Below are 25,458 nucleotides of genomic sequence, written 5' to 3'. Positions count from 1 at the left end.
AATGATCCTGATAGGATATCATTCGACTGGAGGATACAAGTTGTTCGACCCAGTAAATAAGAAAGTGGTGAACAGCAGGGACGTGATCATATATGAGCTTAAGGAGTGGGATTGGACTGAGAATGTCAATAAAGATTCAGTGAGAATCTTTTATGATGAACCAGCTAGTGAAGTCGAAAGAGAAGTTCGACAGGAAGAATTCAGAGGTGAAGCAGGCCCAAGCAGACCTTAAAGAACAAGACACATGCCTGCAAGGTTGCAAGAATGTGTGACTACATCAGATGATGTGGTCGATGAAGAAGGTGAGATGGTACACTATGTTTTCTACGTAGATGTCGAACCTGACAATGCAGTTGAGGCATTGAAAGATTCGAAGTGGATGAAAGCAATGGACAAAGAATTGAAGTCAATCGAAGTCAACGACACTTGGTCACTTGTCGAATTTCCCCAAGACAAGAAGGAAATCAATGTGAAGTGGGTATACAAGGTGAAGTTGAATCCCAAAGGAGAAGTGACTCGACACAAGGTGAGACTTGTGGCGAAAGGATTTCTTCATAAAGAAAGAATCGACTTCGATGAAGTTTTTTTACCTGTTGCTAGGGTCGAAATAATCAAATAGGTTGTTGTTCTAGCAAACATGAATAAGTGGAAGATGTGTCAAATGGATGTGAAATGTGCATTCCTTAATGGCCCCTTAGAAGAAGAAGTTTATGTTGCACAACCAGCTGGGTTTGTAAAACATGGCGAAGAAAGAAAGGCGTACAGGATGCATAAAGCCCTGTACAGACTTAAACAAGCTCCAAGAGCTTGGAACAAGAAGATATATGGCTTTCTAAGGGAGATGGAATTTGTGAAGTGCACAAGTGAACATGGAGTATATGTAAGAATAGGCAAGAGTGAATTGCTTATACTATGTCTCTATGTAAATGACCTGTTGATAACAGGTAGCTGCAAGAAGGAGATTGAAGACTTCAAAGGTGATCTCAACAAGGAATTCGAAATGTCAGATTTGGGTGACATTTCATATTTCATTGGCATTGAATTCTACAAGAGTGGTAGAGGTTTGATGATGCACCAAAGAAGGTATGCAGGCGAAATACACAAGAGATTTGAGATGCAAGATTGCAGCCCAACTTCGACTCCAGCTGAGCCCAGATTATAACTTTCGAAAGATTCAGATGAAGATGATGTCGATCCAACCCAATATAGAAGACTTATTGGGTCACTTCGATACCTTTATCACACAGGGCCTAACTTAGCATATAGTATAGGTATGGTGAGTAGGTTCATGCAGAAGTCAAAGGTATCACATCTAGCAGCAACGGAGAGGATACTAAGGTATCTGAAAGGAACTCTCGACTATGGAATTTTGTTTCTTGCAGGTGATGAAGGAAAAGAATGCAAATTAGTGGGATACACTGACTCAAGTTGGTGTAGTGATGTTGAGGATCGAAAATCCACAGCGGGTTTTGTGTTTATGCTAGGTGGTGCACCAGTTGCTTGGAGTTCGAGAAAAGAGCCAGTAGTGGAATTATCATTGTGTGAAGCAGAATACATAGTTGCTTCTCTTTGTGCATGTCAAGCAACATGGATGGTGAATCTGGTCGAAGAGATAACAACGAAGAGTCATAGAGCAATTACCATGAAGGTCGACAGCATGTCAACTATCAATTTGGTGAAGAAGACGATAGCACATGGTTGAAGCAAGCACATAGAAATGAGGTTCCATTATCGTCGAGAGCATGTAGCAAATGGAAAGATGAATATGGAACAGTGCAGGATTGAGAATCAGATTGCAGGCATCAAGACAAAGGGAGTGCAGGTCGAAGTGTTCAAAAGACTAAGAGCTATGATGAATGTATATAGCTTAGCCATAATGAATTAGGTGGTGTGTTGAATTGTAATTCCTTGTGTCGAAGCAGGTTGCTCGACAGAGCAAGTGTAGAACCACCTAGTGTGTTGAGTTGTGTTAGTGTGTCGAAGTGTCGAAGCATGTTGCTTCACATAGGATTTCGACTTAGGCCTATTTTAGTAGTGTTAACTATTTTGGGCTTTTATAGTTTTGGGCTTTGGCTTGAGGTCCAAGTTAACCTAAATCTATAAGTAGAGGGAGTAACCCTTATTTTTATAATAAAGTGAATAAAGCATTTATAACATTGTATTCACAGTATTTTGCAGTTGCAAAGTGAATAAGAAGTTTTCCACAGTTTGTGGGCGGAGAGAAACTCTGCAGAATTTTAATTATTCTTCTCCTTCATCGTTCTTTACACTCTTTCTTTATCCATTGTTCTTTCTTTTCATTGCTATTGTGTGGGTGATAACAATCTTGTTCATCAAGATTGATTGAAATTCTCCATAGGTTTTAGGGGATTTCCAACAAATATGAACATAGGTTTTGATTGCAAAGATCTCAATACCTTTATATTTGCAATTTCCTTGGAAATTTCCATATCCTTCCATTCATTTGCTTCTGGGTTGAGTTGTTCATGGTCCTAGAGTTTTAAACGAAGCAGCCGAAAAAATCTCAGTTTTAAACAACATCAATACTAGATGGGAAAGAAAAAGACTCAAAAACACAAGGCTAGATAAAGTTACATTTGCCATCAATTATGCAATACATTTCCTTTTTTCTTCCTGCATAGACTTAGAAACAACAAGAATACGAACATTTCTTCCTGCATCAACACAAACATGTTATAATGTTATAAATTCAATGAAAAATATCATTCATTACATAAAATTCAAAATTAAAGAAGAACTTACTCATAATTAGGAGGTTGGGTTGTTCATATGTCTTATGTTTGCGCTACTTATTGTTTTTCTAATGTTATCTGTTATACTTAAAATTGGGAAGCTTCTACATAAAAATGATCCTTCTATACAAAATAAATAATTTCTAGAAAATTGTTGAATCTAAAATATAAACCAAAAATTACATTAAAACTCATTAAAAATGTGTCACGTAACCATAGTAGAGAAATGCAAATGACCTGAACACACATTTGGACCAAAATGGTTCCCATCCAAAGCCGGATTTGGGAGAAAGCCTGCCAGCATCCTGGCCATAAAAATGAACTTGAAATACTTTGTTATGTATATCATGGAATATATATATTCTTGAGTGTGTGTCCCTTGTATTATACCATACCATTTATACTAAGAAAAAAATGTAAGGTTAAGATTGTAAAGTAACTAGTAGGTTTTTCACAGTATGCTTGTATTATAGCCTACCAGCTTATATTTTTCATAAACTAAAATATGAAGAAAAAATGATTAATAAAGCTCACAAAATCCATTAATGTAACCCATAATGAAGATGCTTGAATCATGACTAAATTACTTACTCTAAAATAGTAACATAAACACCACTAAAATAAAATGACACTTGTGACAGTGGCGTGTTCATTATATGAAGAATACCTGTGAATAATATAATAATATTATCTTGGCTCATATAAAATCAAAATATTCCTAAGAGTTACCTCAGATATAATATCAAAAAGAAGTCTCACAATTAAAATTTAATTTACCAAAATTTCATCAATAACAACACATTCATAATCGGTTCATACGTTTTTCATTTCAGCTGCAACATCCTTATGATTTGCACCCTCATCTCCCTGTCTCTCCTGACCTGTAATGATATCACAAGGAACATTTTACACACAATGGTGCTTTCATATTTTCCTTGCGCATTCTATATTGATGTGTCTGTATCCTCCATATTCAAAGTATTGAATACCTTTCCCACTGTTGGGATCTTTCTCATCCATTTCTTTGTCTTGGGGATCAATGTTAGACCTCTTGTCTGAGACATTAGTATTCCACTTCCTATCTAGATACTTCAAAGTTTTGTTGAACTTTTTCCCAAGAAAATAAATATCATCTGCCAAGTTCTCTTCTTTGACACCTTGATTTCCAGCTTCCTCATATTTGGATACAAAGGTTATACCTTTGTTCTTCTTTCTTGACCTTTCATTGATGGACATCTCAAAGATTTGTAGTGAAGCAATGACTTCATCAACCTTCATACTACTTAGGTCCTAAGTGTCGCATTACGCGAAAAACCGGCGGGAAAACAAGAACAACAGAGCCGCCACCGTGCGTTATTTATCCCAAAAGAGGGAAAGGAAACGCTCAGAGTAAACCTGGAAAAAGCATGGTCTCGCGACCAAAGAGAATGGGATCGGGAGTCGGTTATGCGAAGGGAAGGTATTAGCACCCCTACGCATCCGTCGTACTCGACGGGATCCACGCACAATAGGAAAGAAAATTGGTTGCTAAAACACTGCTCACACACACACAAACACTGGCTGAAAGAGACACAAGAAAACAGACTGAAACTGACTCGGCAGGATATCGCATCCTGGGCCTACTTAGTCTATCAAGCATAGACATCAGAGTCTAAGTAGTTCGGACTGGGGAAACGACACATGCTCGCTAGGATGTCGCATCCTATGCATACGTATCTCCTTTGGACGAAGGAGAATCAGAGCATTCGTAGCTCGGCTAACATGCACACAAACAAACACAGGCAAAGGCAAACGTGGAGCCTGAACGCCAATCACTGGGCTTACATCAGCATCCGAACCAAAACACACACAAGAAGGCAAACGTGGAGCCTGAATGCCAATCACTGGACTTACATCAGCATCCGAACCAAAACACACACTGGAACCCGAACGCCACTCGATGGACTTACATCAGCTTCCAAGCACACAACAAGAAGAAGGATCTCGATTGCAACTAGGGCAAGAGAAAGGGAAGGTCTCAATCGCAACGAGGGCGAGAGAAAAGAATTAGTGTTAGTTGTTAGTCAAACTCGACAAGACATCGCATCTCGTGCCTACGTATCTCATCTGGACATGAGAATCAGAGTTGCCGTAGTTCGGCTAAACTATTCCTGTTGGTTTGTGTTTTTTAAGTGGACAACGTCACTACGCAATCTACCGGATGCTCGACCTTTGGAGACTTACTCACCTGTAGTAGAAGGAATTGACGTATCCTTAAGAGGGGATAATGTTTGTTTGTGTTTTAGGAAAGCTCAAGCAAGAAAGGAAGTCCTATACGAAGGAACCGTGCTACCTTAATTGACATGCAAACGAGACTACGCGGAGTCTAGCAAACCTAGGGGATACAATCACACCACACAAACATATACAGCATGAAATAAACACACCAACAAGGGGCTCAAACATCAGGGCTAGGCTTTAGTCGAGGGGTCATATCAACCTCAACAAACAAGCCTCTGTATCGGGGTAAGGTTAGCTCTTAACCTTGCCATTGAGGGGCTAAGGTGAAGCTGATGAAAGGTGAGTGAAGATTAGACTTCACAGCTCTTATCCCTGACCAGGGAGAGCTTCAGACAAAGGAGCGTGGGTCCAGAATGGAGGGACCCTTCTACGCTCAAGACACTGACACAACTGTACATTGTACAAGATCTTGGGTTTGTGTCCCTATGCATCAACACAGTGGTGTGAGCAGAGGGACGACTCAACAGAATAGTGGGAGATAGATTGCATATCTCTTTGATCCACCAATTGCCTCATAGAGGTCTTTACCTGCTTGGGCACAAATGTAAACAACCACACACATCGCCTCTTAAGGAGGACTTCAGACAGTTGCCTGGCCAAGTAACAGGCCAGGTCTTCCAGACTACATGGAGAGCAGAAGTCCTACCTCAATTGGTTAAAAAACCAAACAGCAGCAAGCAAGTTCTTAAAGAACTGTAAGCGACTAAATGTACCTGAAATCAATCAAGTATCATCAGTACTCAGACAAACCAACCATAAACAGCAAAAGTCAATCTATACAGACAACACAAGTTAATGCACATAAGTGCAAGCTATAAGCTCAAGCTCAAGCATCAATCTCTACAAAACAAAGTCAAGTTAGTTTATAAACATCAACCAAACTCAATTCAAATTGCCTTGAAGCAATCTCCTTAAGCATTGTGTATTTCATCCTGAAAATCCAAACCAAATGTGAGAAACTAGACCACTAGGCCAAGCCTAGGGTCCAAAGGGGATAAAAAGTTATAAACAGCAAGTGCAAACCAACCAAAATCACATTAAAACAAATCAAAAGCAAATGCAATTGGTCTCATGCCTAAACCATACACCAAATTAATTTCATGCACAAATTAGATCAAGCTAGGCAATTATGAGTCATATAGGAGCAAACAGAAAGATCACACTCAATCAAATACTTAAACAGCTCAATAAATTCCACAAAAATTCCAGCCTAAACAGGACACACTCAATGAGCTACATATCAATTTTCATGCCATTTGGACAACAGGAAGTAGGTCAATGAAAATCATAAAGTCAGCAGCAATTCAAACAAGTCAACACATGGTAACAAAATGAGCATCAACTTTAATCACATACCAAACAGTGAAAACAATTAAAAAATTGATGGGACCAAAGCCAAACTACACCTAAACATGTTATGAATCACTCCATCAAATTTCACATTCATATGATATAGTATGAGCATTCAACAACACATGTAAAGTTTGTTACACAAGAAACAACCCAAAGATGCTAAACAGCAATCAAAAATCCAAATCAATTAGAAAATGGACCAATTACATCCACAAAAAATCATGTTGAAAGTTAACATACATATTGTATCTCATGCAAAAAATCAGAGCCATAGGCCTAGAGGAAGCATGGTAAATTAATTCATGAACTCAGCATATCATAATGTGACATAAATTGTCACACTCAAAAAGAATAAATCATATCTACCAATCCAGAGGTCCCAAAATCACAAATGATATACCAAAATCTCCAGAAATGTGTCAAGAATCATCATATGAAATTTCATTCAATTTGGACAATGTATGAGTATTTCATGTTAAAAATGGTGAAACATACAAAAAATGCACACATGGCAAAGATCCCTAGACAAAGGCAAAAAATCTCCATGCACAACTTGAGTTATCATACCTATAAAGTTCTAGACAAAATCATGAATCTAACAAAAAAACTCCCACTGAATTTGGATTAGAAATGGATTTGTTTTGATTTTTTGAAGTTAATTGAATAATGAAATTTTTATTTGGTTTTTAAATGAATTTATTAATCTGAATGGCATTATGGTAATTAGCTGAAGCCAGGACCAAAACGCTGAGCTTAATTAAATGGCGTGGCACCGTGTAATTGGACTGTGACCGCGGGAAACAGGAATTTGAATGCAAGCCATGGCAAAACAGATCAAACAACCATCTAGAACAAAAACTGGACGCGTTCTTCATGTTCATACCGGTAAATAGCAAATCATCACAAAAATCATCATGCCATATATGGATCGAATCCTCATTCCACCTAGATCATGGATCTAACCATGATTTGACCTAAATCTAATCATGCTTCACGGATCGAGCCAAGAAAGTTTCACAGTCAAACATTCAGATCCACATAACTTCATCAATACCTAACGAAAATTCATGATCTAAGTTGCAGTGTAATCTATGTTCCACGATCTACCTAAACCACATGCTGATTTCAAGAATCGAAGGATTCGAAATCTCACCTTATGAATGTGCAGTTCGTGTTCTTGAGCTTTTCGAGCCTCCAATTGTCAAAACAGATGTCCTATGGTGTTGTGGAAGATGAATGCAAGTGGAAGTTTAGCTCGACACAGCTTGATGATGTGGAAACTTCAAGATGCCATGGATGAACAAGGTGATGACAGTTGCGGTTTAGCCAAGTTCTTCACGATTTCTCCTGCAACAGTTCCTTAATAACACCTACAAATGATGATTAACACAAGAGAAACCAAAAAGAATCATGAAATTCGAAGGAAAAAGTGGGAAAAAGTTTGAAGAATTTTGAGAGAATTTGGAGAATTTTTGGTTTGGATCTGAGAAAATGAATTGTGATCCCGAATTTCTGTTATGATTAAGCTCTTATACCCTCTGTTAATCCAGCTACTAAACATGATTAAGCAAATTGGAAGATGGAAATGATTAAAATTGGAGGTGTGTTGACAAAATGGGATTTTCACCCTCGTGCATGAAAATGGTGCATGAAGTAATATGGACGTGAATAGTGCTGTATGAGAGCTCAAAACAGAGTTATGTATTGATACAAAAGCTCCTGCATCGATGCATAACACATTTTTAACAGTATGGATCGATACATAACTCGTATGTATCAATACATAGCATTTTTTAACAGTATGCATCGATACATAACTTGTTTGTATCAATACATAGCATTTTTTAATAGTATGCATCGATACATAACTTGTTTGTATCAATACATAGCACTTTTTAACAGTATGCATCGATACATAACTTGTTTGTATCAATACATAGCACTTTTTAACAGTATGCATCGATACATAACTTGTTTGTATCAATACATAGCACTTTTTAACAGTATGCATCGACACATAACTCGTATGCATCGATACATAGCACTTTTTGCCTTGCATGCATCGATGCGAAATTCGTATGTATCGATACATGGAAAATTTTGCCATGCACGCTCGGTGGTAATTTGATCATATCTCCTCAACCGTTCATCCGATTCTCACGATCTTGGACTTTTTGGAAACGGGAGAGAAAGATCTACAACTTTCATGTTCAACAAAATTCCATTTGAAGATTTTTTGATGATGGAAAGTTGAGTTGAAGTCGTTCCAAAAACTTGCCATTTTTTGGAAACTTGAAACCATAGGTAATTTTTCCTTTTGGAAACTTTTGGTATGATCTCAAATCCTTCAATGTGAGTATTTGAAATGTCAAATGAGACTTGTTTGAACATGAATGGAGTATTTCTAATCACTTCCCACCTCCAAATCCACAATTGACTTTGCGGTTGACTGGCTAGGGCTTCAGTTGACTGATGAATGCCTTGATGAGATTCAAGCCTCTACCACTTGAGATTTTGATTCAAAATGATGTCACAACTCAAATGAACTCTTGATTAATGATCATGGTGCCCAAATTCTTCAAGAATGACCACCATCCATTGCTCAATGACTTGCTTGACTGATTGACTGACCCTCCTAACCAGTTTGACCTAATTTGTCTGAGGAACTTGCACTTGGGCAAATGGCCATGCAATGTTATGCAATGAGTTATGTTAATGACCTAATATGAAATGAATGTACAAAAGGTGGGGTGCAAATTTGAGGTGCTACACTAAGCTTCTTCAATAACAATCACTTTCATATCAAACATCTTAGGTAAAGATCTGAGAATCTTTCTGGCATGCTTTTCTTCAGACATCTTTTCGCCTAAGGCAAATGATGTGTTGGCAATGTCACAAAATCTGATGTGAAACTCACTCACAGTTTCATCTTCATTCATTCTCAAGTTCTTAAATCTTGTTGTTAGGAGCTGAAACCATGACATACAAACCTTAGACGTGCCCTCATGTGCAATTTTCAAAATCTCCCATGCTTCTTAGCTTATGAACATGCGTTGATTAGCCTGAACATGTTCTTGTCCACACCATTGAAAATTATATTCAATTCCTTGGAGTTTCCAATGGCTTCATCATGTTTAACATCAGTCCAATCAGCCTATGGGTTTTGGTTGGTTGTTCCATCTTCAAACGTGATCATTAGATGTTTTCAGCCCTTGATCACAACTTTCCATGCTTTATTTCCCAAGGATTTGTGAAAAGACGCCATCATCACCTTTCGATATTCATAATTTGTGTCATCCAAAATAGGTAGTTTATTAAGTGATCATCCGTGTTTAATTATCTCCATTTTAGCAAAATTTATCTTCTCTAAGTCCATAACCTAAGAAAGGAAATTCATTATTAGTAGCTTAATATAATAAGACTTACAAGTAACAACAAATCATATGGTGGTCAATGTCTCTTCCTAACTATCCAATGACTTTCAATTTAGAGTCCCCCTAAATATGAGAACCTACTCACTTTCTTCTTTGCCACAATCCCATTGACAGGGGAAAACAATCACTAAACCCTAGTGATAAACTTCAATCTTCACAAGATAAAGAATGTTGAAAGTTACAACTCAACTAGACACACCTTATATGCCAAGTTACTGAAACGTAAAGGTGTACATAAACAATGTTAATTATAACTCAGCTAGACAAACCTTCTATGCCAAGTTACTAAAACATAGAGGTGTACATAAAGATTCAACATTAATCCACTAAGGGCATATACGTGAATACATAACACAAAACCTAAACACTCTAAGATCTTCAATGGAAGTGCTTATCTTCCAATGCAGGTTTTGATCTCCTTATATAGAAAATAACTCTATGCTTTTTTCTTGGATAATATCTTTGAATTCGTCTAGATCTAATGCAGTATATGTTGGATATTTGATTTCTTCCTTGAATATCTCCAACAAGATATGATTTGTTTTTAATTCAAATTCAAATTTAAATCTTCATTTAAATCTGAATTAAACTTCATCCATCTGTCAAAAAAATCATCTAATCATATTATTAAATCAATAACAATAAAATATTTAACAAATCTTCTATAGAAAAACTCCAAAATGCATCATTCTAACGCTTATTGCACAAGACCCATATGTCGTACCAACATGCTAGAGCATCACGCCCAGCATGTGACCTTTCGGCAGCTTCATACAGCTTAGCAAGCTAGACCAATCTTGAACACTTGTACACTTATCCAAGCTGTTATTTTTCTAAAATGCAGTCAATCCAAAGGGTCAAGCACATAGTAACAACAAATTACTTTGATACATAAAAAGTGAATTGGACATAAAATGTTGGCAAAAAATAAACATTATTCAACAAAGTATTATACTTTCTTAGGACCAAAACGTTGAGCTCTAAAAACAGTTTATTAAGCCGCAAGTAAAAGAGTACCAACACTTTACCTACTCAAGAAATATTCATCAAGTAATGAATAGTAAAAGAGTACCCATACCCATCACACTTCTATAGTAAAAAACATACAAATCACAGAGAATCAAATAATCATGTAGATCTAAATTAGAATGTATTTAGATTATATATTACAAATAAGCACATCCACCATTTAAAGTTGAAAAACACATACAACATATCATATGCAGTAAACCAAGCACCATAAAACCCCATTTTTTCTGAGCTTTCAAATTCTAAGAGGATCAGAAGATTGTATTAATCCATATGCCCAAAATTAATCCAGCGTGGTAGCTCGTGGTGGAGAAGAAGGAAATGATGAAAAGTACTCGAATCAAAACTAGTTTGGTTCGTCAAAGAGCTCGAACGAACGAGAGCTTGAAAATTTCTCTCAACATTCGCTTTCAATTGCGTCTGCCAGAAAAAGGAGGACGCTGGTCGACGAAGAGGTTGCTCGAAACAAACATATAACCGATAAAATAAAGAGGTGGGATGATGAGGAGCATGAATATGGTCATCTTATTTGATTTGGTTTATGGAGAACATGGATAGAGGAGGAAGATAAGGCAGCAACTGGTTAGGGTTTGGGAGGGAGGAAACACAACTCCCTCTTTTTCTAAAGAAGGAAAAACGAAATAGATTTTTCCTCTCTCTCTTAGTCCACACGTGGGGGAGTATTGGGAAACTAAATATATTTTATTGTTTTTTTTTAATTTATTCATTTGTGTTAAAAATTCTGAGGCACTTGAGCTTAACTGTCGTGATAACTATCGCAAATAGGGAATTATGGAAGTTTTTACACAAGTGTCGTAACTCATGTGTCGCAAAATGGAAAATTTCTTATAGTGGGTGTACTTAAGTGAAATTAGGAACACGATAAGGTACAATGTGATTAAATAGAGTATGTAACAATGTAAGATATGGTGCACTTAAGTGAAATATAACACATCGTAAGGTAGGATATGCTTAGTGGGCTTATTCAACTTGCAGCCCAAATAATAAAATCTATAAATAGAACTCTTATACTAGAGCACTTGTTTTTTGAAAAAATTTGGCTTGCGAACCCCTAGTTGCTCTCTCTCTATCTATCTATCTATCTATCTATTTATCTATCTATCTATCTATCTATCTATCTATCTATTCGTGTGGAATGAGAAGAGCTGTGGTTTTTTGTTTAGCGCTTGTGACCATTCTTTGGATTCCGCATCAACGGTTAATCATGACATGATGTAAACATAATATTGTTGATCATGTTGATTCATAAAGATCAACTTACAGGATTTTTTTGTTTTTCGTTGCATTTTTATCGTGATTTCCCTTCAATTGTTACGTTGAAGTGTGAGTGGTTAAGTGTTGGATATTTAAGAGATGTCACTTATTGAAGAGATCATACCCTCCATGATAAATAAAAACATGTAGATCATGATATCATCAAGGGAAAATATCTATAGTGGAATGTTTTCTATAAACAAAGATAGTGGGATGGTTTTCAAATTTACTAGTCCATTATATTAACAAAGTTGTGCTGGAATTTTTTTGAAAAATAATATTCATACACTGCCTTGTACACCTACGCCATATTTACTGTTCACCAATATGGTAAATAGTAAAATATTATAATAATATATTATTTTTAAAAAATATATAAAAAAGAAATTTATTTTTTTATTTATTATCTAAACGTTTATTAACTAATTTCATAATTTTTTTAACCAACTTTTATGACTATTCAAAATTATTTTTAATATCTGAATGTTTATTAACCAATTGCATAGCTTCATTAGCCAACTTTTTACTTTTCATTAACCAACTTTGATTTATTAATAAAAATTATTTTTAATATCGGGACGTTTATTAACCAACTTTGTCACTTCATTAACCAACATTTTATATTTAATTAACCAACGTTTTTCACTACTTAAATAACTGTTCACGCGCACTGTTCATAGATACTGTTCACATGTATTGTTCATGTATTGTTCACATACTGTTCATAAATATATTATTTTTTATTTTAAAAATACATTGTTCATCGTATAAATACGGTGAACAGTATATACAATATAAGTATTTGGTGTAGAAAATGGTGTATGAATAGCAATGTTGAATTTTTTTTATCACAAATTAGATTATTCCTAACATGAATTTCGACACAATTGTACTCATTCCCAAAATAACTAATGTAGACACCATGTCCTTGTTCGAGCCAATTGCTATTGTCAACTTTAGGTTTAAGATCATTTTTAAAGTGTTTGTTAATAGATTGGCTCAAATCTTGTCTCATATTATTTTAGAGGAGCAAAGGAGATTTACTATGAATAGGAAAATCAAAGATCATACTTATCTCACTTCTGATGTCATAAATATTTTAGGGTTAAATATTTTTGTTGTCTTCTTAAATATCTTAAATTTTGTTTTTAGATTTCAAAATATTTTTTTAAAAGAATGATCTTCTTAAAATTTTGCATCCACACTTTTGATCCCTCCTACAACTTAGTGAATGAATTAACAACGATTTTAACGACAGTTTATTACCTAACAACTGAAAAAATTTATTAAATAAAAATACTAATTAACCATTAAATAAATTTAATTTAAAAATTATAATTTAGAATAAATTAAAAAAAATTATTTTTAGAATAAGTTGATCTCCGTTTATTTATTTATATATATATATATATATATATATATATATATATATATATATATATATATATATATATATATATATATATATATATATATATATATATATATATATATATATATATATATATATATATATATATATATATATATATATATATATATATATATATATATATATATATTAAAAGTTTATCGTATGTGAGACTCGCAATAGCTTATTTCCACCTCTCCCAATATTACATTAGAGTATCATAGTATTCACCAAACATAAACTACAATTGGTATCTTGAAGTGAACATAATGATACAAATTTTGTCATTCAACAATTACTTGTTTAGAATATACAATGAGCTTTGTGCGCATACTCATACAATAAACACCTCATATATGGACGTCAATCAGGTGGATTAATGCTTTTGGAATAATTTGAAAAATCTTATCTGGTTTCTAAAAGACCAGTATAGTTCATGTCATGCCAGCTTGCATAACCCATGTTTCACCAACTCATATATACTTACAGCTGCCATTGTCAATGTATTAAATTGTTGTAGAGAATATAAGTGACAATAACAATAGGAAAAAAAGTTACGACAACTAAGAAAGATAGTATTTGGATCATAATATCATACCATACATAATATAAAAACTTGTTCTACACCAACTATCACATTCTCTCATATTTGGTTTTGAATTATAGAATAAATAATAGTTACTGAACTATTACAAAATTCATAAATTTAGTATAGACATAAAAGATGTGATTTTTTCTATACATTGATTTTTTTAAAGCAAACAAGATAGATATATTTAGAGAGAAAAAAAAAGTCACTACGGATAAAGTATAAGAGAACCTCATAAAACAAGCATAAAAAATATCAAATCCTAAAATTAATAATAATTTTATAAAAACTTTATTTAGGAATAGTAGAAATTATTTCAAATTCATTTTTAATAATTAAAATATTCATTATTTAATATACTGAAAAATATATAATTTTCAAAATATATATATTTTAAAATAAATTTTATTGAAAAATTATCCATAATATCTTCAAATTTTTATAATTTTTTGAAATTTTGATATCAAAAAATATCATAGTAAAATGATACAATATTTAAAATATTATTTAAATTAATTTTTATTTAAGGTTTTAAAAAAATGAATACTTAAAAATAATTCTTTTAATAGAGAGGGTAATAGTTTAAGAATATCCTCGTATATTAAAAATAGTTAAGAATTATTATATTTTTAAAGGATTAAGAGGCAGATAAATAAAATGAAAGAGGGTAGGGGTGAGTTTTGATCTAATTTTTTAGAGCTATTAAAATTGCCTGTAGTAAAAAATTCAAAAAAAAAGTTGACATATTCATGCCGTTAACCATCTATATTTATTAAAATAAACGGTTTATTTTAGTTGATAATTGTCTAAGATATGGACGTAGATTCGATTTTATTTATTTATTTTTAAATAGTAAATTTGATCACTAAATTTATATATATATATATATATATATATATATATATATATATATATATATATATATATATATATATATATATATATATATATATATATATATATATATATATATATATATATATATATATATATATATATATATATATATATATATATATATATATATATATATATATAAACAAATTAAATATCAAACTTAATCTTTTTTATTTACAGTAATAAAAGTAATAATGATAAACTAAAATTTGAATTTTCTGAGCATGTGTTAAATTTTTTTATTGGATGCAGTCCTATTTTCTAAGAAAGTTTTCAAGAGACAGTGATGGTTTTCTAGGCTATTCACATATTAAAGAATTTGTTTTAAGAATAAAGTAGACATACCTCCCTTATCAAACCATCTATGGAATCTGCATGAAACATAAGTCCCTTATCAAACATATAGGTTTACGGTTTTTTATTTTGTCCTTATTATTTGGATGAGTTCCTATTTTTTTCCGTTGATTTTTTTTTAATTCCACTCTTATAATATAAGTTATATTTTGACCGTACAGATTAGATAATATGTCAAGAGAAAAAATAGAATTTGTTAGAAATGACCAGTAAAATAAAGTGAGATCAACCATTTTATTCGATTTCTTTTGTTGTAAAGCGTTTATTTTTATGTACTCCTTGATTTCTTTTTCTAGAAAGCGTTTAGTCTTATGTATTTTTTGTTGTCTTTGAAGTATCGTGTCTTACATCTTCTTCTCATACTTTTTTTTTTCTGCTACAACGCTCACCTTAGAGTTCTAGCGATTTAACTTTCTCATGTCTAGGAGCCTGAGGGTACCTTAAGGTATCAATATTTTTTTTTTCAATCCTGTTTGCTTTTTGCTTGATTTCTAGATAAGGCTCCTATTGAGAACCAGAGGTTGATATTGTCACGAAGGGGGGAAATGTCCTTGTTGGTATTAACCTTAATGAAGTTGCTAGAGGCTTTGCTTTCGCAGCTTTGCATTTAGCCAACCCAAAAATTGGTGAAAAAAATCATGTTATATTCAAGTTAAGAACACTTGGTGATTCGAATCAAGTGGAAAAGTAATGTGGAACAATATCTGCACTTAAAAATAAACCCATTTTGTTGTTATTCGAATCAAACAAGTTGTGATTCGAGTCATGCGCAAGTCATGATTCGACTCAAACTTGGCAAAGGCTGAAGGAAACTTCATGATTTGACTCATGTTGAAGTTGTGATTCAACTCACAGGTTGTATGATTCGAATCATGTATAAGTTATGATTTGGAAATTCATGTTTCTCTTTGTTCAGTTTGATTCGACTCAAGGGATTGTGTGATTCGAATCACACATCCAAGATCTTAATTTTTTAAGTTTTCAAAGATATTTTGAGATTTTACTTGTGACATGACTTGAATCAATCTCAATTATGGTTCTTGTTCCAAAAACTCGACTAATTGACTTATGGAATAATTTTCATACTTAAACACAAACATTTTGAATTATGCATGCTAAAATACATATCCAAAAATCATATCTTAAAGATGTGCAATTGAAGAGGATACTCAAATATAAAACTACAAGTAAATTAAAGCTTAAGGTAAAAGCAAAAAAACCTCACACAAGTTTCCCCCTTAATGTATCATAGACATGCAACTTAATGTTGCTGATATCCTTGATTTTCTTAGATTTCTCCACAACTTATGTTGTCTTATTTGGTGATGATTTGTCTTTGCGAGGGGACCATTTTTTACGCGGTGACTGGTTCTTCTTTCTAGATTCCCTAAGGGAGCCTCTTTTCCTTTCATGGTCGTATTTTCTTCTATCATTTTGGACACCGTCCTAATCTTCCCTTATTAATTATCTATTTGATAACGTCTTTCAGATGGATGTGTTCACTTGTGTTGAGTATGTGGCTTTTGTAGGAGCAACAAAACTTCAATATGTCTACCCTAGCAAATTCTTTGGTGAGATGTGAGTAGCTTCTTGCGACCTCTTTGAATTTGATGTTGGCACACTCTTGTAAAATATTTCTCTTTAAGTGTTGAGAGTGATGTACGATGAGAAATGGCCCATGGCCCCAGTTTACATCTTTGTCCAAGACATCTTGGCATTTATTGTCTTCAAACCGACTATTTTTTGGGTTACTTAAACCTTTATTTCTTTCTACGACTTTGGACAACAACTTGTCCTTATAATTAATATATGGTTGGCCATTAGTGAGGTTCTCACTGATGCTCTTCATGCCCTCTAGCCATATATCCTCACAAAATACACAATTTTCCCCCAATCCTTTCTTGATATCCAACATTTCAGCATATTGGTTGATATGCCTACTTCTACTACTAATCTCGTGAACCAATCGGTATATTCTTTAAGGGTTTCCTTCTTTTTTGGTGAATCCCACTGAGGATGGCTATTGTTTTTGGTTTTTGGTTTTCGTACTTTGAATTATCACACAACTTCCCCTATGAGTTGATCAATATGTCATCTAGGGTCTTGAACCACATCATAGTGGCTCATTTGAGAGTTAGCATGAATAATTTGCATTTTCCTGGCCTTCTAGCAAGGTGATAGTCTAAAATGGTGACTATATGCTTAATTTTATTGTTTGGGCCCCCGGTTTTGTTATAATTGTATAAATTTTGTGTTTTTTAGGGATTTAGGAATCATATAGTCAATGATGTATTTTGAGAATGAGTTATTCCTGTAGTGAGAGAGAGTCTAGTGTTTGGAATCTTGCATGTCCTTCTTTTAGGAATGATGTGATAGTGATCTCCCATAGAAACAATCTTCATGAGGATGTCACTACTATATCTACCTCCCGAACTATGGGGACGACAATTATGGGCTCAGGGATGAAGATATTCAAGAAACCTAAAGGTCTTCTTGTGCTATGTTGTGGTATCTCTAAGAATGGTGTAAGGCGTAGCCCTAAGTTTGCCACAATGTGATACCTTCAATTGTGTAGTAGTTCGCGACATCGTTTTTTTTAGTGATAATAGGGACACAAAGAGGTATATAAGGGGGGTTCAATAGACCATTTTCCCTTAAGACAATTTCAAAAACATTTTAGGTCTCATAAATGAAATCAGATATTTTAAGAGGCGCGGAAGTAAAACACAAAAACAAGGGAGCTTCGAAGCATCTCAATGAATTATACCAAATAAAATAATACATGAAGTTACTAAGTGCTTGATTGCTTCTAATGCAGGTCAATCACAAGACAACCAAAGTCACTTTAAACAAAGTGATTTTAAAACTCTTGACATATATATTATATCAAGCCATCATTAGATTCATGATAATTCTATAAGACTGATACACCGGAGACATTGGCTTATACATTAAATATTTATAAGCATAGTCTAACTTATGTGGCATACAATTAATGCAATTATACAATAATGCAAAAGTGATATTAATGGATGCTAGTAAAATAAAGGAAATAAAGGAAGAATAAAATATACACAAAGATGTATAGTGGTTCGATGTTCGTCCTCGCTTTGTCTACTCCATTCTTCAATAGTGTTAATTAACCACGGGAAAATAATAACGATCTTTCACTAATTTGATAAGTTTGATACGAGCATTTTGGTTACGACGAATTATCACACAATAATTCTCTTTGTCGATGCAGCCATGTAAACTGCTAACAGAAATAAGATCTCTAAAAGATTTTGGTCCAATAACCTGCTTCAAGTATTTGTGTGTGGCAATCCACATGATCCCACTGATTTCTTGTCCGAGTGATTTCCATTAGCTAAGCGTTGATTAACAACTCCCAACTTTGTCTGCGAGCAATCTTTCTCCAACTCCACTAAAGAAGGATAACTTAAAAATCCGCCTTACAGATAATCGATACTTGATCTCGCCAAAGTCTTCCTTGAAGTATATTGAAACTCCCCCTTGATAGACAACAATAAGGATCAAACTGCATGCAAAGATTGATATGTGCGCCTGTTACAAACAACAAACTTCACACAAAAACATTAGATACCCTAATGTATCACTAGTCTCCTTCAACATTCAATCTTTAGAGATGAAGGTCCTCAATCATGGAAAAATACTAAGGATAAAGATGATGAACAATGGTATAATATCTCATAACCAATCTAAAAACATAAGGTGTTAGTCAAGGCATAGATGAATGTGAATTAAGAACACATACACAAGGTTGTCTATAATTTTTGAGTAAATGAGTCTTGGTTTTTGACTATTATCATGAGCTTGATTAATCATGAATCAACACAACAAGGTTAATCAACTCACTCTCTCTAATTCACTCAAAACAATAATAAGTTACACATGAACAAGATGTAACCAAAAAAGAAGTGAATCTGATATGGATTACACTCAAGAGGTTATTTTAGAGAAGAAGATAAAGATTCATGGTGATGGGTACAGACACATTAAGAAGAGAAAAAAAAGTTGCATTTTTATATCTATGGGTTTCAACCATATGTTTCACACACTTGTTACTTTTACCAAAGAAACAACTATTTAAATCAAGGATGGAAAATGGTTCTTGTGAAGCTTTGATTTGAATCAAGAAGAAACTTTAACTCAAATAAATTTGAGCATAGCCCAAATATGGCTTCATGGAAATAGTTGATTCGAATCAGGATTTTAACTTAATTCAGATCACATGAGGTTGTGATTCAAATCATGTTCATTTTGAGATTCGAATCAATTTTTCCAGAGGAAATTCCAAATTTTTACAAGGCTTCTAATTCGAATCATGATTAACACTTGATTCGAATTAAGTAACTCCACATCCAGATTTAAAATCTCTAACTTGTGATTCAGGCCACGCCTGATGAAACAACAAAGTAGCAACTTGTTAGGCGCAAAATAAACAATATCATGGACCAAAAGACTCTTATTTAATTGAGAGGGGAGGGTTCTTAGTGATACAACAACAAGATAGCTGAAGCGATTACAATACATAAGAAATATGAATAAAGCACAAGCACACGAATATTAAATGAGAAGAAAAATAAAAATACGCAAATAAACTAAAACAACTACATTCAAATTGACAAAAACATCAAAATAAAAAAGTGATACCATACGATATTGTGTTTACACTTGCAGCTTTGTGTTAATTTTCCTTTATACACAAAAGTATCTCATTTAGAAGGTGTGTGTTCTACTGTTTGACTAGGTTGTAGATGCTTATATAAGTTTGTTCTATCCTTGCATCCCGAGTGTAGCTTGAAGTTGTTGAATTTTCTGAAACATTTATGGCTTGGATGCTTGCATTTAAAGTTAAGGTTTTTTAGATGTTTGACCTTGGAGTGTTGCTAAAATGGCTAGAACGTTGAAGGGCCTGGAAAGCTCCTCGTCCATCCAATGTAGGAACCAAAATTCTGGAAGATTAAGTGGTTGGAGATGTTACTAGAACTAGACCTTCATTCCCAGCAAGATAAGGATGGCATTCATGAGTGGAGATGAGGATCTTCTTTGCAATGATTGACCAATCGAGTTATTTTGGAAGTTACCCTTCCTGGTTGAGACAACTCAGAATGATGTGATCACTTAACAAGAACGGATATGACTGGGAAATGAAAGAGATCAAAGGATTTTGTCGTGGGTTTTCGTAAGAATCATGAAACAATACCCACAAACGACGTCACTATTCCGGTGTGAAATAGAAAATTGGTGAGATGCTGGTGAAGTCTCTATATAAGATCTTTAATACAGAGGGATGAATCTCCAATAGGTGGATATGGGTATTTCTGCATATTTATTACTTCAATGTCTAAGTCGATGAGGTTAGAGAGGTGTAACTTGCAAAAATGAATGAAATTGTGATGGTATGGCATGTGATCGCTGATAACGCGAAAATGTATCGTATATTTGACTTAACATGCATTGCTTTTTACTTGATTTTTCATAGTACTACGCTGTATTTTATGTTTATATTAGGTATTTATCTAATAAGAGATGTCTAGGCAAGCAAAGAGGAAAATAGCAAAAAGGAAAGAAAAAGGGAAGAAAATGGAGCAAAATATGAATAGTGGTGCCCACCACACTAGATGAATGGTGGCGCTCACCATACAAGAAGGGTGAAGCCCACCACTTGGAAGCATGGCGCACGCCACGAGGGACTATGAAGTGGTGGAGCCCACCATATTGCATTAAGGTGGCGCCCACCTCACATAAAGTGGCGCCCGCCACGTGGACCAAATTAGGGTTGTGGCAGCCGCCACCAACCCGATCCTCCTTGTTCTTCTCCACACTTTTTGCCACGACCGGTTTTTACTTTTTCAACCAACCGCTCCCTACTAGTAGATATCCAAGGCTACTTTTAAGGAGAGTGGGGAGTATATATAGAGAAGTTAGTCTTCACGGGCGGGGGTGCATTTTTCTAGTCAGATTCTTGTTGTTAGATTTTCTTAGGCAGATTCCTACCTTGTAAAAGCAATAGATTCTCCACATCAGGGACTATTGCAATTATAATTTAAGCAACTGAGTTTGATTGTAACGGTGTACTCGATTGCCAAAGCGTGCCGACATTGTTTAATTTGAAGAATCAGTATTCATTCTAAGTTCTCGATTTATATTCTAGGTTTTATTTCAATTGCCATTTTAATTACTTATGCCTTATTGTATGCTTAATTATCTGAATATCATGTCTGCTCCCGGATCCATGTTCGGCTAAACCAATAGGTATCGATATGTAAAGACCGTCGAAACGACGGGATTCGTAAATACTTGGTGTTGGCTTTTATAAAATATTATTTTCCGGTTTTAGTTTCTTATTTTAAATTCAAAATTGTTTTTCGTACGAGAGTACAAAGAAAACAAAGGTTACGGTCAATAAGAACGAGAGTTTAAGATTTTAACCGGATAGCTGAAACTAGGGGTGGCAAAACGGGCCCGGCCCGCTGGACATGTCCGTTTTGCCCGCACTTTAGTGCGGGGCGGGCCAAGGATTTAGGCCCTCACCCTCTAATGTGTCCGCCCCGCCCCGCCCCGCCCCGTTTTTTTCGCGGGCTTTTGCGTGCACGTGCATTTACATAAATTTTTGCATTTTTAGGTTTAAAGAGTGCAGTGCCCGTGGGCTTTCTCCGCCCCGCCCTCACTTTTTTGCGGGGCGAGTCTAAGTTTTAGGCCCACATCCTCAACTATAACCGCCCCGCCCCGCCCCATTTTTTTGCGGGCTTTTGCGGGGCGGGCATGCCCGTTTGCCACCCCTAGGTGAAACTAGGCATTAATCCTAAACACGGTGAGAGCGCTTTAGGATTAATTAGACTTTATTTATATTTAAAAATTACTTTTAAACTCAAACGAGACCGCGAGAGTCAAGCATTCTGGTTTAAGAGTATGGTCAGAGTCAATAAAAACGAGAGTGTGAGACAAAGTCCTTTAAATAAATAATTTCTATTGAAGAATATTTTGATCTTTAAGATTACACTAAATATCTATCGAATCCCAGAAGTTGGATGTGTTACATACCGATATCCCGTTATTAAATATATTTATTAATATTCTGTTCTAGTTATAGTTATTTCTTTTTGTCCCTCCACTCTTAGAAAGATCCTCATCCTTAGATTTACATAGTAACATTAGATAACGGTACGTTCGATCATTAGTCCTTTGGGTTCGATAATCTTTAAAATTACGCGATAAGACTGTGCACTTGCAGTAACGAATCCCATAGACTTACTAAGTCGCGATCAAATTTTTGGCTCCGTTGTCGGGGACTAATTTAGTCGATATCGTAACTCCAGTGTTGCCCAGTATAGACTAAGGCAAACGAATCTATTTCCCTTTTCTAATTTGTCGAGTGTATGCCAAGTACTCGCTCTCAATGCGAGAAATTAAAGCTACCATTCAATGAACCAGAGTGTTATCTAAGATTAGAATGCCGGATACAAGACCTGATACGAGAACACCGTATCAAGAAAAATCTTCCCGATCCTAATATCCCTATTCCTGAACCAGTTATACAACCAGAGATGGTCGAAGGACCGCAGAACCGTCCTCTTAAGTACTATGTCATCCCTTCGCAGGATCAACCACATAACATCATCGTTGCCCCTGTCATCGAGGAAAATAATTTCGAGCTAAAACCTTCGTTGTCTTCAGCCGTACAGCAAAACCAATTTTCATGTAGTCTCACGGAGGACCCGAACCTACATTTGTCAGTGTTTTTGCAATACGCAGACACAGTGAAAGAAAATGGTGTCAGCCCCGAAGCTATAAGACTACGTATTTTCCATTTCTCATTAAGAGATAGAGCTAGATCTTGGCTCCAATCTCTACCATCCAACTCTGTCACTACGTGGAACGAGTTGAAGAAAGTTCTCTTAGCATGATACTTCCCACCTATTAAGACGGTGATCAGTGCATTTTGATGCACTTTCTTCTAATATTGTACTTATGCATTTCCTTAGTTTATTTTACTTATTTTACTATTTTATTATGTTTTTAGATTTAAGTTTATTTTTTGCTTTATTTTATTTTCGTACTTTATTTTCAGCATAAACAATTATTTGATACCTTGTCACTATGCAGATCATAACTTGGGCTATAGGAATCGGATTGACGTGTTCTAATATGTGTTAGAAAGCTAAGGGAAAGAACTACAAGTTTTAAGTTGAAGTCAAAAGCAAATTCGGAATGAAGAATGATCGAATAATTTGTTGAAGTTCCAGACTTAATTAAAATAGTTAGTTTGGGTCAGTTTTTGTAATTTTTTGGCCGGATCCCATAAGGACCCGAATTTGTCTTTTATTATAATAGGTCTTTCACTAGTATAGTAATCCTAATTCTGAATTTTGATGAGACAATATTGCTTAGAAGATTCATGGAGAGATAATTTCCGAAGAGCTAATCTGTTGTATTCGAATTCCACTTTGAGGTTTTTAATAATTTCAGTTTAATTTCGATTTCTTTTCAATTCTTCCTATAAACTCGTTTTCTTAATTCGATTACTTTCGTTTGCTTAATTCGATTGTTTCTTATAGGATAGAGTTGATTAAATTTGATTAGTTGTATGATCCTTAACTATAATCACGTTAGCGTAGCTTTTTCGTTATCGTGTTTGATTAAGTCGCGTTTGCTTAATTCGCGTCTGCTTAAATCCGTTTGCTTAATTCGAAAATTAGCAACGTACATCATATAATACCAATTTGCACTTGTCAGTGGATATTGTAATTGAATGGGATTGAATCCGCTAGGGAATTGAAATTATAAGAATCGATGATAAGTCGGAAATCGATACAATAGATTGGCTTATTTATCAATTTTGATTTTACCTTTAATAATCATCGATTTAAGTTTTGAACCTTAAAAACCCCCTTATTTTCATTCGTTTGGTTATAACATTCAAGAGTCCTTGTGATACGATATTCGAGTGTCGCTTCCGTTTTACTACACTTTTAAACTCGTTTTTGACCCGTGTGCGACAACGGATCAAATTAGCACCGTTGCCGGGGACTCTTGTAGATTTTAACCATTATTCTAGTCTAACCATTATCATAGTTATAGGTGTTCTGTTTTAACATTTTTTTTGCCCTAACTTTCTTGCGTTTTGGTCTTTAGGCGTTTTAGGATAAAAAAAATCTGTTTTTTTAGAAAATTATCTCAAATTATTATGATTCTTTATCGATTGACTAGGAAAAAATCAAGGATTAAAAGCCTCTATTTAGAAACTAAATAGTGGAAGTTGTTCTAAAACTCCAAAATTCCTTATTTTTCTATTTTTTATGATTTATTTTCTGTTTTGATAGTTTCAGAAAATTCCACAAAAATTCTCAAAATTCTTAATTGACGTTATTAGATTAATTTTTGTGTTTTTGTATTTTTTGTATTTTATTTTAATTGTTTTTTTCGTATTTTAATTGTTTTTACTTAATAGGGACATTGTCGGTATTTTCCTATTTGTTGCTGCATTGCTGAATTAGTTGTGTTTTGTCATTGTTTGTTAATTTTTTTTCCTATTGAGTTTAACATGGCTGACAAAAGAACTCTGAGAGAACTTGTTACCCCTGATGTTGATTATAATGCTTTGTGTATTGAATATCTTGTTGCTGCCAAATCCTTGATTGGGAACATGTCACTTAACTCTCAACAGTTCACAACAAGGGATAATTTTATGGTCCAAGCAACAGGTGTGAATGAGATTCAGGTTTCTTCTTCCAACAAAGCTCTAGAAACCAGAATTGATGAACTTACATCTTTAGTGAAACAATTGATGCTACCTATTCCACCACTACCACCATATAACCTTCCACAGGTAACCACTTCTTCACCTCCTGAACCTTCACTAGAGGAACTTGTCAAGCAAATGGTTGTAAACAGTATCCAATTTCAGCAGCGAACAGATTATAGTATTCAGACTTTGCAAACACAAATTGGACAACTTGCCACTTCAATGAATGCCATGCAGCAAGCTCGAGGATCGAACCAACTACATGCTCAAACAATAGTTAATCCAAAAGGCTCTAATGTGAGTGCAATTTCCTT

The sequence above is a fragment of the Lathyrus oleraceus genome, chromosome 3 (genome assembly GCF_024323335.1).
Source record: "Lathyrus oleraceus cultivar Zhongwan6 chromosome 3, CAAS_Psat_ZW6_1.0, whole genome shotgun sequence".
NCBI lineage: Eukaryota > Viridiplantae > Streptophyta > Magnoliopsida > Fabales > Fabaceae > Lathyrus > Lathyrus oleraceus.
The sequence above is the reverse complement of the archived record's forward strand: the minus strand, read 5'-3'. Positions refer to the sequence as shown.